Below are 14,708 nucleotides of genomic sequence, written 5' to 3'. Positions count from 1 at the left end.
GCTTGACCTACAGGCTTTTTTTTTCCCCTTTAAATCTTGCCGTTTTCTGGAGAGTTGATGGCATTTCTTTCCTCTTGAGCTGCTCTTTCTCACCGCCAGCGACTGCTGGAGCACGGCGAGCTTTAATTCCAAGCTCTTAATTACTTGAAGACAGGCAGCATAATTCTGTGCTGCTGTGCTGTAACACGCTGCAGAGATCTCAGAACTTCTCTCAAAAGTTGGTAGTGTTACTTCTGAATGCCGTTCTGTGTAACGATGCCACAGAATCTGTGGTCTGGGCACGTTACCTATAATTAGGCAGTCCTTTAATGAGATGCTCGCATTCTTGACGGAATTAAAATCTGGTGATGTTTTGACTGGAACTGTTTGAGGGAAGCTTGGAATGCGCTTAAAAAATGTTGCCTACTGGGTGTGGAAGTCCAAGTTTTCAGTTAAAAAAAAAAAAATAGGTTTCAGTATAAACATAGGCTTGAATCATTGCACTGTGGCTGTCTTGGCACAGTGAAATTGAGAAATGGACCACGCTCCTATTTTTATTTCTTTTAATCCCAGGCATATAAAATATAGTAGATCTCCTGTCTCGGTATTTCTGAGTGGCTTTGCAGCTGATGGAGGTTTATTTTTGGTGATTGTTTTTTTGGAACAAAAGCAGCACTCTCAAAAAGCAGCAGTTCATTTCTTACGTCCGTCAGAAAGAGAACGAATACATTTGTTCCCCTTTCTGGCTTCTGGGTTTGGCTTTCAGGAGAGCTCTAGCTTGCCTTAGTGGTGAGCTCTGTGCCTTGAGGTGCATGTGACCTGGAGGATCATAAGAAGAGGCTTTCTCCACGGCGTTACTCAGCACAGCTCTAGCAGAGCAGCAGTTGTAACAGAATCACTGAATGGTTGGGTTGGAAGGGAGCTCAAGGATCACGAAGCTCCAACCCCCCACCAATGCAGGGCCACCAACCTCCCCATTTCACAGCAGCCCAGGCTGCCCAGGGCCCCATCCAACCTGGCCTTGAACACCTCCAGGGATGGACGGGGCATCACAGCCTCTCTGGGCAGCTGTTCCAGCCCCTCACCACTCTCTCTCTAAACAACTTCCCCCTGACATCCAACCTCCAGCTGCCCTCCCTCAACTCCAAACCATTTCCCCTTGTCCTGCTGCCATCTCCCCTTGCACAGAGCTGACTCCCCTCCTATCTGCAGGCTCCCTTCAGGCACTGCAGGCTGCACTGAGGTCACCCCGCAGCTTCTCTTCTCCATGCTGAACAAGCCCAGCTCCCTCAGCCTGTCTTTGTAGGGAGGTGCTGCAGCCCTCTGCTCATCTTTGTGGCTCCTCTGGACCCTCTCCAACAGCTCCCTGTCTTTCTTGTGCTGGGGGCTCCAGGCCTGGACGCAGTGCTGCAGATGGGGCCTCACAAGAGCAGAGCAGAGGGGGACAATCACCTCCCTGTCCCTGCTGGCCACCCCTCTGCTGATGGAGCCCAGGATCCCGTTTGCTTTTCCAGCTGCAGGAGCACTGCTGGCTCATGTTCCGTTTTCCATCCTCTGGGACCCCCAGGTCCTTCTCTGCAGGGCTGCTCTCAAGCACCACTCCTTCCAGTCTGTATAAATGCCTGGGATTCCTCCGGCCCAAGTGCAAAACTCTGCACTTTGCTGTGTTGAACCTCATCAGGTTCACCCAGGCCCACCTTTCCAGCCTGTCGAGGTCCCTCTGAATGGCATCTCTTCCTTCCACTGTGCCAACTGCAGACTCAGCTTGGTGTCATCAGCAAAGGGTGCACTCAATTCCGTCATCGATGTCATTGATCAAGTTGTTAAAGAGCATTGGTCCCAAGACAGACCCCTAGGGATGCAGAGTAACTTTGCACAACTGCCTCATCTCTGTGGTGCAGCGTGTAAGCAGCAGTCAGTCAAGCTAAGCATGTCTCTTGGACTCTTTAGCATGATATGGCAAGGTGAAATGGGTTTCCAGCTACAATAGAGGAGGTTTAGATTGGATATAAGGAAGTAGTTGTTTACATTAAGGGCACAGGTTACCCTGGGTGGTGGCCCATCCCTGCAGGCACCCGAGGTCAGGGGATGGGCTGTGAGCACTGATGGAGCTGTGGGTGTTCATTACAGAGTGGGACCAGGTGGCCTTTGAGGAATCCTTCCAACTCAAACCTGGAAAAGAGAAGCTGCGGGGTGACCTCAGTGCAGCCTTCCAGGACTTAAAGGGAGCCTGCAGACAGGAGGGGAGTCAGCTCTGTGCAAGGGGAGATGGCAGCAGGACAAGGGGAAATGGTTTGGAGTTGAGGGAGGGCAGCTGGAGGTTGGATGTCAGGGGGAAGTTGTTTAGAGAGAGAGTGGTGAGGGGCTGGAACAGCTGCCCAGAGAGGCTGTGATGCCCCGTCCATCCCTGGAGGTGTTCAAGGCCAGGTTGGATGGGGCCCTGGGCAGCCTGGGCTGCTGTGAGATGGGGAGGTTGGTGGCCCTGCATTGGTGGGGGGTTGGAGCTTCGTGGTCCTTGAGGTCCCTGCAACCCAGGCCATTCTGTGGTTCTAACTATTCCATGATTCTATGGATGTACAGCACAGGCAATTTTGAAGGAACGAACAGCTCTGCTGGACCAAATCCTGTAAGGAGAGCTTTCTTTTGAGCATCTAAGTGCTTTTAATCCAGGCTCTTACTTCTGAAGCCCTGTGCAGGGGGAATTGGAGGTGTCCAGGATGTCCTGCCAGCGTCACGATAAAACTCTGCTGGGAAGAGGAAAAGCATTCTTATCATTCCAGACACATCAGTGTAGCCTAGCTTAATTTCCTATGGTGTTTTGTTGTATTTGTTTCATCTTGTTTGGTGGGAAAAGGTTTATTTTGCAGGTTTTGCATCCTCTGCCAATAATGCTTTCAGCATTTTTTGCAGACAGTGCTTTCAGCCTCTCCAGCATAACCTACACAAAGGCTCTGTAAACAGTGCCTGCTGTGGCTCGGGCCATTGAGGTTGTTGATACAGGACTCTCCATCCTTTTCATCCAGCTCATGTGGCTGTAAACATTTTCTTTCTTCTCCTCCCCTCTGTGCCAGCATCGTCATCTTTCCTTTTGGAGTTACTTTAGACATCCCCAGGTGGAGGTGGAGATGTGCAGCTGCCAGGGGAGCTGGTGCTGTGTTAATCATAGAATGACAGCATGGCCTGGGCTGCAAAGGAGCACAGCGCTCATCCAGCTCCAAGCCCTGCTGTGTGCAGGTCGCCAAGCAGCAGCCCAGGCTGCCCAGAGCCACATCCAGCCTGGCCTTGAATGCCTGCAGGGATGGGGCATCCACAGCCTCCTTGGGCAACCTGTGCCAGTGCCTCACCACCCTCTGCCTCCAAAACTTCCTCCTCACATCCAACCCAAACCTCCCCTGTCTCACTTTCAAGCCATTCCCCTTGTCCTGTCACCACCCACCCTCACACACAGCCGTTCCCCCTCCTGTTCATCCGCTCCCTTCAAGCACTGAAGGCCACCATCAGGTCTCCCTGCAGCCTTCTCTTCTCCAAGCCAAACAAGCCCAGTTCCCTCAGCCTTTCCTCACAGCAGAGCTGCTCCAGCCCTCTGCTCATCTCAGTGCCTCCTGTGGACCCGCTCCAAGAGCTCCATGTCTTTTTTTGTGCTGGTGGCCCCAAATGTGGCTCACAATCCATCGTGCTACCTGATTTCTGGGCCCGGCTTCTCTTCCCTTGCCTGTGCTGGCAGGTTGTGGAAAAGAGCTGGAGATGGGCTGGCATCATCAGAGCTGGTGGTTCTGGAGTGGTTTGGGCCTTAGCATGCTGGCTCAGAACAAGGTCAGTTTTTGTCACCCTGTGTTGGAAGGGACCTGCGAGGATCAGTGAGTCCAACTCCTGACTCCATGCTGCACCTCCCAGCAATCTGACCGTATGTCTGACAACATTTTGCAGATGCTTGTTGAACTCTGGGAAACTCAATGCCCTGACCAGTGCTTTGTAAACATCCTCTGGTGCATTTTGAGCATGGCAGTGCTTGGAGTTAATACGACAGTAATGCTTTGTCCACAGACCCTGCTGCAGACTGTGTTACAAGCAAAAAGGTGCCTCTGTTCTTAGGAGCACAAGAGACTCGAGGAGGGAAGGAGTTTGCACTTCATGTAACTTCTTGTAGGGCAGGTGGAGGTGAAAAGAGGATTTGTGAGATCAAGGCCAATGCAGAGTGGTTATGTGGTGCTGGGGGCTCAGGGCTCTTAGCTGCCCTTTGAGTTCTGCTTCAGCCCCTGTGCTGTGCTATGCTCTGTGCACATATTTGGAGAAGCCAGAACTTGAGGATATGGTACTCTGAGATGATCTGAGATGAGAAACGGTTTCAGAGGTGTTTGAGTATTAGAATAAATGAGTTTGTATCCCTTGTGAGGCTTTCTTGGCAGTGTTGGAGATGGCTGGAAGCTTGAGCTATCACTTAGAATTATCAGAGGGTATGAAAGGAGGAAATACTTCGGTTTTAATTCTGAGATCGAGAGACAGCAATGAGGGCTTGAAAAACTGGCCCAAATGTTTTTTGTGTTTTCATCAGCAAAGTAAAATAGAATCATGGAACTATGAAGGTTGGCAAAACCCTCCAAGATCCCCACTGTGCCCTCATGGCCCTCAGTGCCACATCGCCGTGGCTCTTGAGCAGTCGTCTTCCCTTGAAGTCATGATGGCTCCCTACCTTGAAGCATTACCACGTGCCAGGCTGCTGACTTTCTCTGTTTGATCTAAAAATCAATCTGTCTGTTTTTCCCCCTAAAAATAGGCAGAGACAGGAGAGAGGAAGAGAGAGCAGAACAGAGTGTGGAGGCAGAGGGGTGCTGTCAGGCAGCAGCAGCATCAAAGCTGTAGTTTCCAGTTGCTGCTTCTCCTGCTGCCTGCCCAGCCTGCTTTTAGCCTGGCTCAGCTCTGGGTGCTATGCTTGTTTTCAGCTCTGTTGCCACTGGTGTAAAAGGGCAGAGATGGCAGTGGCCTCATGTGTGACTGGAATGTGTTTGCTGTTCATGGAGTTTGCTTTCATGTTGCTTTTGTGTGGTTGTTTCTCATTAGCTCTATGTGATCTTGGTTGGCTAAATAAGCAGACAGGGAAATAGAGCTGCCTGCCAACACCTAACAGAAACAGGTTCTACTTCTCATTCTCCTCTTTATCTTCTCACTCTTCTGCTGTTCTTAATGCTGGCAGTCCACACAGTGGGCAGGTAAGGTGTTCAGGTGTTCTGTGCAGGACCTGCTGCAGTTTCTCTGTTTGCAGAGCTGGGAGAGCCAAGCCAGGAACACCATTTTTTCTTTTACTGAAATTGCTTTCAGTCTTCAGCTCCATCCAAGAGTGAAGGAGCAATTGGAGAGGCCCATCTGATTAAAAAGCAATCACAGCAAAGCCCGGACCTCTGATTTTTATTCTGTTATTTTTTTAATGAGTTCCTTTTGTGCAAGGTGATAACCTTCAGTTAGCTTACCATAGAAGCGTAGAATAGCTCAGGTTGGAAAAGACCTTAAAGATCATCAAGTCCAACCACAACCCAGCCATCCCACCCTAACTGACAGCCCTCTGCTAAATCACAGCCCTGAGCACCACATCCAAAGGGTTTTCAAACACATCGAGGGATGGTGATTCAACCACCTCCCAGGGGAGCCCATTGCAGTGCTTAACAACCCTTTCTGTGAACTTTTTCCTGATATCCTAAACTTTCCTGATAACCTAAACTTACCCTGGCACAACTGAAGGCCATTTCCCCTCCTGTCACCAATGAGAGGAGGCCCCCCTCTTGCTGCAGTCAGCTTGGAATGAGAAGAGAGCAATAAGGTCTCCTCTCAGCCTCCTCTTCTCCTGACCAAACAGCCCCAGTTCCTTCAGTCTCTGCTTATATGTGGGATACACACTGGCAGTACCTGCATACATGGATGCTCTTTAAAAGCAGAAGTTCCTCCAGGACACCTCCCTTGGTGTGCATAACCAGCAGGAGTTCTGCTCCCTGCCACACCGCCGTTCTGTGCTGCTGCTCGTTCCACTGACAGAGCTCTTCCCAGAGCTGTCTTGTGGAAGTGAACTGATGCACAGCAGCTGTGTCCCTTTAGAGATGGAGCTGCTCTCTGCTCTAAGGTTTGGGTATGTACTCTGTGTGCTGATAAAAAAGCAGGATGGTGGTGGTGCAGAAGTTGCATGACCGTGGTGCAGAGCAAGAAAGCAGGGAGGCAGGAGCAACTCGTTGTGCTCAGGAAGCCAGCAGCATTCATACGTTTGCAGACAGGCCTTCTTGGAGATGACAGGAGTGTCAAAATGATTCAGGGCTCAAGGTTTAATTTCCATTCTGGTTATTTGGGCAATCTCACCTTTTCTTTGCTCTAAAAGGAGCACTCAGATCTCCAGTCACCAAGCACATTGATGTCTTTTGGGTACTGGTTTAAGTTGGATGTGAGGAGGAAGTTTTGGAGGCAGAAGGTGGTGAGGCACTGGCACAGGTTGCCCAAGGAGGCTGTGGATGCCCCATCCCTGCAGGCATTCAAGGCCAGGCTGGATGTGGCTCTGGGCAGCCTGGGCTGCTGCTTGGCGACCTGCACACAGCAGGGCTTGGAGCTGGATGAGCGCTGTGCTCCTTTGCAACCCAGGCCATGCTGTCATTCTGTGATACTGAAGTGATCTGTGTAAGGGATTTCTTTGGTTCTGTTAAGTGGGAGTTGTGGTGGTTCCCTATATTTCTCAGAGAGAGTAGAAGAGAAATGAAGGATTAGTTCCTGCAGCTTCTCCATGAGGTTGGGATAAGACGGATTTGTACTGCTGCTTCGCTTGCATTTGAAATGCACAAAAATAGCTAAGAACTCAGAAGGGCAGTGATCTGGGAGGTGCCGAGTCCCCTGGCTCACAGCTCTGTCTGCCCTGACAGATGTGGGAAGTGCCCTTGGGGCAGCTGAGTGTTTTCTCTGCACTCACTGTGGGAAAGGCACAGGAGGCTTCCTATGAGCTGTGTGCAGGTTTCTGAGTAGTGTTTGCCTGAAAACTTGTCGTCTATCAAAGTTATGCAGAGCTTAAACGATGCGTGTGATGTTAAGATATAAGGGTTTTTTTGTGTTTTTTTTTTAAACCTGATTACTGTATTTATACTAATGTGTGTGAAAGCAGGCTCTAATGGTTGCTTTGAACTAACCACTTGCTAGAAAACAAGGGTGCTTGTATGCTGTGGTTTCTTTATGCATTTGAAGCTCATGTGTCCCAGCTGGGGAGGTAAGCATAGTCTTTGTTACCATACATCTCTCATTCATAAATGTTAAGGATTTTCATGCTGGCTCAAGTTAATATTCCAGTGTCTGTCCATCCTTGGGACACAAGTGATCTGATTACCTCTAATGCCAAGGGAATTAAATCTAATTCTTATCATTTCATAGAATGACAGAATGGCCTGGGCTGCAAAGGAGCACAGCGCTCATCCAGCTCCAAGCCCTGCTGTGTGCAGGTCGCCAAGCAGCAGCCCAGGCTGCCCAGAGCCACATCCAGCCTGGCCTTGAATGCCTGCAGGGATGGGGCATCCACAGCCTCCTTGGGCAACCTGTGCCAGTGCCTCACCACCCTCTACCTCCAAAACTTCCTCCTCACATCCAACCCAAACCTCCCCTGTCTCACTTTCAAGCCATTCCCCTTGTCCTGTCACCACCCACCCTCACACACAGCCGTTCCCCCTCCTGTTCATCCGCTCCCTTCCAGCACTGAAGGCCACCATCAGGTCTCCCTGCAGCCTTCTCTTCTCCAAGCCAAACAAGCCCAGTTCCCTCAACCTATCCTCACAGGAGAGGTGCTGCAACCCGCTGGTCATCATCATTTTTGTAGCAACTTGTGGGCATCATGCTGTACATTGGCCTAAAGCATTTGAGCGTGGTCTGGGGTGTCGCTGAAGTCTGATAAACTCGTTCTCAAATGTGTTCTTAGGTGCATCCTTCCCATCGAGGCTGAGGTTGGTGTCTTCCTGCTCGTGTGTTTGAGTGTGAGGAGGGGTGGAGGTGTGTGCTGTGCACTTGAGATCAAAGGTGGTGGCGAAGCTACTGCTGATTTCCTGGGCTCCCACCGATTGCATCGTGCTTCCTGCAGCCCAGCTCGGCATTGCTGTAGAGCTCTGCTGTACCACAGGAATGTGCTCTTCGTTCTGGAGCTGGGGGGGTTTGAAGCGGCCTGCCTCATGTTGAGGAGCACATTGAGCTTTGATCAACCGTGAAAAGCTGACTTTTCTTAGCAAGGGTTCTTTGTTATCTAGTTGCTGATTACTGCCATGTTCTTCACCTGCAGTCCAGCAAATAACACTTGCTGTGACCATGACAAGGGCACTTCAGCTGTCCACACAGCGCAGCATTGCTTTACAAGGAAAACAGCGGTGTGGTGACTCTTGGTAGTTGTTTGCAGTGAAATGCAGCATTTGGCTTAGATCAGCAGTACAGAAAATGTGTCCTTGTGAAGTGTACTGTTTACAGATGAAGTGCCTGTGCTTAAAAATCAAGACAGAAAGGATCTATTTGTAATGAAGCTGGGTGGCACCGCCGGGATTCCTGAGATGTGACAGACGAGGAGGGTAGCAGCAGAATGTTGTCGTTGCCTTCCCCAAACATTTTGCAGCTCCAGGATGAAGGAGGCTGCCTGAGTGATGAGATGTCTTGGCTTCTTCCCAGAGCTGTGAAGCCAATGGGGATCAAAGCACCTTGCCCTACCCCTGGTAGCCTGTCTGGATTTTTTTTTCCTAAATAGACCAAAGAATACCAAAAGTCTTCAGTGTGGTGAGTCCGTTCTGGGTGAATGTAAGGAAAATACCTTTGCATGTGTCTCAGTTGTCTCTCTTTTGTTTGCTTAGTTCCCACTTAAAGCAAAAAAAAAAAAAAAAAAGAAATAATTAGCATCATTTTAAATATGCTTGAGCTAGAAATCCAGTATTCACACTGATTGTAAGTTAAGGGTATAAAGACTTGTCTGCCTTCTTTCCGTAGGGGATGAATGAAATATCAGCTCTCATCAGCATCTTTCTGGTTCTTTGTTCCCTGTTAGATCCACATGTAAGAGAGAGGTGCTGCTGTTGTAGTGCTGTGGCTGCTGATACGTTCCTGAGACAATGTGCTGACAGCACTCCCGTGTCTGAGGCTACCAGAGTTCTCTATATATAGTGACAGAATTGATTTATTATTATTTTTTTTGCTTCTGTTGCTAGTGGCAACTCATCCTAATCCCAGAGTGTACAGTGATGTGATTTATGGTGAGCACGGTGCTGCTTAATGTAGCCTGGCAGTGTTGCTGGAAGACCATTGTTCAGGCACAGGTTCAAGATAATTCACGGTGTGAGAGTCAGTTGTCAAAGCTGGTGTGGACCAGGGCACTTTAATGCTCTACAAGCATGCTTGTAACTGAAACTTGGCATAGCTAATTACTAATTATAATAACAACTAATTTCTAATGATTACTAAGATGAGCAGAGGGCTGGAGCAGCTCTGCTGTGAGGAAAGGCTGAGGAACTGGGCTTGTTTGGCTTGGAGAAGAGAAGGCTGCAGGGAGACCTGATGGTGGCCTTCAGTGCTTGAAGGGAACGGATAAACAGGAGGGGGAACGGCTGTGTGTGAGGGTGGGTGGTGACAGGACAAGGGGAATGGCTTGAAAGTGAGACAGGGGAGGTTTGGGTTGGATGTGAGGAGGAAGTTTTGGAGGCAGAGGGTGGTGAGGCACTGGCACAGGTTGCCCAAGGAGGCTGTGGATGCCCCATCCCTGCAGGCATTCAAGGCCAGGCTGGATGTGGCTCTGGGCAGCCTGGGCTGCTGCTTGGCGACCTGCACACAGCAGGGCTTGGAGCTGGATGAGCATTGAGCTCCTGTGCAACCAAGGCCATTCTGTCATTCTATGAAAATTTTGGTCATTTTTGATCTGTGTATGAAGGAGGAGCTCCTCATTAATTAGAAACTCAAGTGCTGGCAAAATCATAAATATTTCCCCTTGACCCCTGGTGTGTGTTTGTGGGTTTGTAGTATTGCACTGAGGTTTGGATTTATACTGGTGTTTTTGTTACAGCTTTTCTTGGGGATGGATGCATGGCAGCATTCTCACCACTATTGTTCTGGCAGCATCTCATCAGATGGGCATGGAGAGGATCAAGCATCACAGAATGGTTTGGGTTGGAAGGGAGCTCAAGGATCACGAAGCTCCAACCCCCCACCAATGCAGGGCCACCAACCTCCCCATCTCACAGCAGCCCAGGCTGCCCAGGGCCCCATCCAACCTGGCCTTGAACACCTCCAGGGATGAACGGGGCATCACAGCCTCTCTGGGCAGCTGTTCCAGCCCCTCACCACTCTCTGAGAAAAGAGTGGAGTAGGGAGAGAGGAGCATAGAGGGGACTTAAACACTGCAAAGTGTGAGGAGAAACGTGGCCAAAGAAGAGCTGGGGATTCCTGCAAAGACGTGGCACAGCTTTGATTCCCTGGCGTAGGCAGGTCTTTTCACTGCGTGATGCTTTATGTTATAAGCAGACTTTCTGTAAATTGGTCGAAATGTTTTCTCCTTTAATACCCCAGTTTACATTTAAGAGAATTTTCCTGTAGTGTAGTTTATCTTGCATCTAAGTGGATATTTCAGGAGTAAACATTCCAAAGGGCAAACTGTAGCAGAGCTGCCCAAGATGATTAGTTTTAGTGGCAGGAAAAGACTACTTGTAGTTGCAGCACTGAGATGCTGAACTGTTGGTGAGCTGCTGTAAACCCTCAGCAGCAGAAGGGGAGCAGAGATGTAGAGCAGTGTTCCTTGGATGGCAGTGGTTGCATCAACAAGGAGCTGTTGTGTGCATGGCTGTGGAACTGATGGGGCAGGGATGGTGGCTTTTATGTTTGCGGGGAAAAGAGAAGATGAGGGCTGGCTCACCAGCACAAGGACATGGCAGTGAGAACAGCTCCATTTCTCGACTCAGCAAGCAGCCATTCTTGATCTTGTAACTATTTGACACTTGAAGAGTTGTGAGGTGGCCTGGATGCATCCCCTGAGAGCAGGAGGACCTGCAGGCAGGAAATGTTGCTGGCTTTTTGCTGGGAGTCACAGAGCTCTGCTACGGGCAGGAGTTTGGGCTGCGGGTGACCTCGTGGGGTGCCTCAGTTTTCTTCTGGCCCTGTGCTTTCACAGCTGATGGGAACATGGCACAAAAGTGCTCTTGCTAATTGGGGCACCTGGGGGCCTCATGGGTCCTCCATCAAGACGCCTGTGGTGTTAGAACTGCAAAGTGTCCATGCTTGCTGTGGAAGGAAGCCTGGTGTTCCTAACTTGCTCCTGGAACCACAGGTTGACCGGGGGATTTGGAGATGGGCTGCTGGACCAAGGAGGTTCTAGTTCTTGCTGTGATGGTGTGCAGGATCTCCTGGGAGACAGCCAGTAGAGGAAGGAACCTGCACAGATGGTTTTATTTTGGGTGGTGGTGTTTTTTTAAGACTTCTAGAGAGCCAAGGAACAAGCTCCCACTGTGTGAGATAGGCAGGAAGAGCAGCAGGAATCCCAGTCAGCCTAAGCAGGAGCGAAAGGAGAACTTGCAGGGAGAGAAAGCAATAGGCAGCAAAGGAGAAGAATGGAAACTTTGCTTGGCTGCTGAAGGACAGCATCAGCTGAATTTACAGCCCCTCAGGAACACGAGGAGTTGGAAAGGAGTTGGATGAGTACTGAGCTCCTTTGCAACCATTCTGTGATTATGAAATGTGGCCACGTGGAGGGCAGTGGGACACGTGGCTGTGCCTCTAAGCTGGGACAGCTCTTAAATTGTCAATTGTTCAATGTCATCTTCAGGTGTGTGTGGCTCAACGCTGGGGTTCCCTCGCTGTCACTGATGTGTTGGGATCCATTTTCATTGCTTACAATAAGTGGAACTCATCACCAAACACGTCCTACCATTGTAAAAAGGATTCAGGATCTCCTTGTCAATTGAGGGAAGCACAGAGTTGGTATCAGGCACTGTACTCATCGTGTGCAGCTTTTTCTGCACACAGGGCTTTTCTCTGCTGAGAGGCTGCTGGCGGCTCACTGGGTGGCTTTGAGATGGGCTGGCAGTGCTTTTGGGTCATCTTCTCTAAAATGAGAAAAGGAAAACCAGCAATTCTGTCGTAGCCAGCAGGGACAGGGAGGTGATCGCCCCCTCTGCTCTGCTCTTGTGAGACCCCATCTGCAGCACTGCATCCAGGGCTGGAGCCCCCAGGACAAGAAAGACAGGGAGCTGTTGGAGAGGGTCCAGAGGAGCCACAGAAATGAGCAGAGGGCTGCAGCACCTCCCTACAAAGACAGGCTGAGGGAGCTGGGCTTGTTGAGCATGGAGAAGAGAAGCTGCGGGGTGACCTCAGTGCAGCCTGCAGTGCCTGGAGAGACCTGGAACATTGTGGGATTGATTTAGTTTAAGATTACTTGCAATGTGCTGTGCAGTTCATGAGTAATTTCACATTCAGAACGCCTAATGGGATGAATTCATCTATTTTTTGTTTGTTTGATTGTTTAAGCTGCGTTTGAAACGACTTTCCTCCCAACCCCCCAAAAAAACCCAACAGCAAAACAACATCAGATCATTTCTTCCCTCGTTTCTTGTTCTGTTTCTTACTGTCCCAGGGCTGGGCAGGTTTGTTCCATTGCTCTGCATCTCTCAGGTGGGCTTTGCTTCCTGTGTCCCTAAGATCTGCAGCAGGGAGAGATGCAGCAGTGCTGTCTTTGTCCTTCCCTTCTGATGGGGACACAGCAGCCCGCACTGCAGAACTGAAAGACCATTTTGAAGTGCTACCATCTCTCTGTGTGCGTGTAATTCCCCGCAGACCCACCTCCTTCCTTTGTCTCTCAGATTAATGGCATTGAAAGTGTCAGTCCCTTTGCTGCGCGCTGTGCTGATGTGGGCCCTGCGGAGCTGTTCTCTCCTCCTTCCTCTGGTAGGGAAGCAGCTGGGGACTCTCAGGTCAAGGTGGGTCAGAACAGGTGCCTTTCACATCCCTGCAGTTCTCAGATAATGTGCACGTTTTCAGGGGGGCTTTGCCTCGATGTTTAAGTATGGAGGGCTTTTTGTTCTTATTTTTTCTCGGTAAAATGGCCGTCGACAAAGAAATGCATCCAACACTGTCAGCACCAGGTGAGCTGCCAGGCAGCACATCAGGTTGGGCTGCTGTGGGTTAATGAAGTTCACAGAATGACAGAATGGCTTGGGCTGCAAAGGAGCACAGCGCTCATCCAGCTCCAAGCCCTGCTGTGTGCAGGTCGCCAAGCAGCAGCCCAGGCTGCCCAGAGCCACATGCAGCCTGGCCTTGAATGCCTGCAGGGATGGGGCATCCACAGCCTCCTTGGGCAACCTGTGCCAGTGCCTCACCACCCTCTGCCTCCAAAACTTCCTCCTCACATCCAACCCAAACCTCCCCTGTCTCACTTTCAAGCCATTCCCCTTGTCCTGTCACCACCCACCCTCACACACAGCCGTTCCCCCTCCTGTTTATCCGCTCCCTTCAAGCACTGAAGGCCACCATCAGGTCTCCCTGCAGCCTTCTCTTCTCCAAGCCAAACAAGCCCAGTTCCATCAATCTTTCCTCACAGCAGAGCTGCTCCAGCCCTCTGCTCATCTCAGTGTTCTGTATCTTTCTGGTTGTCATTAAAGGATTCCTGCAGAACCCCGAGGTTTCTTCCAGCTTTGTGTTTGGCCAATGGAGGGAAATGCAGCCACAGAGCAGCAGAAAGCAGCTGCTCTCAGGATGCAGATGGTGCTTATGGTGCTGTGGTGCACCCTGACACATTAAGCACCAATTTAAGTGTGGTATAAGTTGAATCACGTGCTGCCTTGTTGGAGGTACAGAGCCAGATCTCTCCCTGTTGTTAGCAGAGCTGCCTGTCCTTATGCTGGAGCTGCGGCCGTGCCACTTTCTGTTGGTTCTATGGGTAAATTTGATTTGCATGGTATTTAGTAACTCTATGCCAGGGGCTGTTGAGTGCTTTTGTTTTTCTTCTCCTTGTAAAGCCTTTGATATTGGAGATTTTAGGGGATATCTGCCGCGTCCAGCTTGTCGCCATCATTGTCATGCAATTAGCTGAAGGGGAATTCTTGTACAGAGACAAACCTGGTGGTGGAACGCACAGCTCTGAGCCCACGTTTGGTGTAAACCCAGCATCCTCAGCATTGAGCTCTGATTATATGTTTCCAAATAAGATTAGCTGAGAATTAGAAAATAACAGCCTTTGGTGTGCCGTCTTCCCAGGGCTGCTTTTCAGGGTCAGTGTGGGTAGTGCCTGTCAGCTCATGGCGGCTGTGGCTGAAGCTCAGTGCTTGGGAAGACAAGGAAGTTTGTTTTATGGGGCATTGTGCTTTCAGCTGTGCTCGTGGAGCTGCATGGATGTTGGATTTGGGAACAGGAAAATCCGTTCACAGCCCTTTTTGTGTTAACCTTATTGTGGGATGTTCCTGTGCACTGTTTTTCTTAATGTGCCACCATTGTTATGGCATGACCGATTCAAATAGGAGATTTTCTTGTGCTGATGGCACGGCTTTAAGCTTGGTACAGCCGGCTGTTGTCCCCCCTGGTGGAGATGTGGCACTTCAGCAATAAGGGGGGTAGCTTAGAATCACAGAACCCCTCCCTGGAGGTGTTCAAGGCCAGGTTGGATGGGGCCCTGGGCAGCCTGGGCTGCTATGAAATGGGGAGGTTGGTGGCCCTGCATTGGTGGGGGGTTGGAGCTTCGTGATCCTTGAGGTTCCTTGCAGCCCAAACCATTC

The 14,708-nt window shown here is 50.2% G+C and overlaps 1 protein-coding gene across 3 annotated transcripts in view; it reads left to right on the top strand.

The window, feature by feature from the left end:
* The window catches only part of FCHSD2 (FCH and double SH3 domains 2), a 131,052-nt gene that overhangs the window by 8,637 nt on the left and 107,707 nt on the right, over positions 1-14,708 (top strand). The window lies entirely within an intron of this gene.

This window comes from Tympanuchus pallidicinctus, unplaced genomic scaffold (assembly GCF_026119805.1).
Source record: "Tympanuchus pallidicinctus isolate F22 unplaced genomic scaffold, pur_lepc_1.0 scaffold36, whole genome shotgun sequence".
Taxonomy (NCBI): domain Eukaryota; kingdom Metazoa; phylum Chordata; class Aves; order Galliformes; family Phasianidae; genus Tympanuchus; species Tympanuchus pallidicinctus.
This window is presented reverse-complemented; position numbering and strand designations above follow the sequence as displayed.